The 853-nt window shown below is 47.7% G+C and overlaps 1 protein-coding gene across 2 annotated transcripts in view; it reads left to right on the top strand.

The window, feature by feature from the left end:
- LCTL (lactase like) overlaps positions 1 to 853 on the top strand; it is a 99,840-nt gene that overhangs the window by 392 nt on the left and 98,595 nt on the right. The gene's annotated exons all lie outside the window — the stretch shown is intronic.

Below are 853 nucleotides of genomic sequence, written 5' to 3'. Positions count from 1 at the left end.
TTATGTATAGCCCCAAATCAGAAGAGGACTAGGAATGGGAAGGGGAGTTATCATAGAAGACCTTACACTAGTGGTGCCCAAACTGTGCCCCTTTAAGAGGTGTTGGACTCCAGCTCCCAGAAGCCTCAGCCATGTTGGCCAATAGCCTGGGAGTCTGGGAGATGGAGTCCAAAGTCTTAAAGGGCACAGTTTGGGCACCACTGACCTAGACAATGTACTCCAAAATGTAAAGATACACAGCTGAACATTAAAGTTAGAGTCCTCCAAGCCAATGGTTCCCCCCAAAGACTGTGGCCTTTAAGAGATGTTGGACTCCAGCTCCCAGAAGCCTCAGCCATGTTGGCCAATAGCCTGGGATTCTGGGAGATGGAGTCCAAAAACATCCCTTAAAGGGCATAGTTTGGGGACCACTGCTCTCATATCCATACATACTGATGGGGAACACATGGCTTTGTGTTCCCCATCACTATGTATGGATATGAGAGTTGGATAGTTAAGAAAGAAGATAGGAAGGAAATCAATGCATTTGAGATGTGCTGGAGAAGAGTGCTCAGGATCCCATGGACAGGCAAAAAGACAGTGCTGAGGATCCCAAAAAGGCAAACACATGGGTCCTAGAACAGATCAAGCCTGAAACCTCCCAGGAAACCAAGATGACAAAACTGAGGCCACATCAAGAGAAAGCATGGCACATTCGAAAAGGCAATCCTAATACTGGGAAAGGAAGAAGGCAGCAGAAAGGAACGCTGCATGGCAGACAGTGCAATCTCCATGCCACTGCCTCCACTGGCACAATGGTCCCCATAGAGTAGGTACATCTCTTCTTCCCTCCTCTGCAGAGAATAGGAATACT

The sequence above is a fragment of the Sceloporus undulatus genome, chromosome 5 (assembly GCF_019175285.1).
Source record: "Sceloporus undulatus isolate JIND9_A2432 ecotype Alabama chromosome 5, SceUnd_v1.1, whole genome shotgun sequence".
NCBI lineage: Eukaryota > Metazoa > Chordata > Lepidosauria > Squamata > Phrynosomatidae > Sceloporus > Sceloporus undulatus.
The sequence above is the reverse complement of the archived record's forward strand: the minus strand, read 5'-3'. Positions and strand labels throughout refer to the sequence as shown.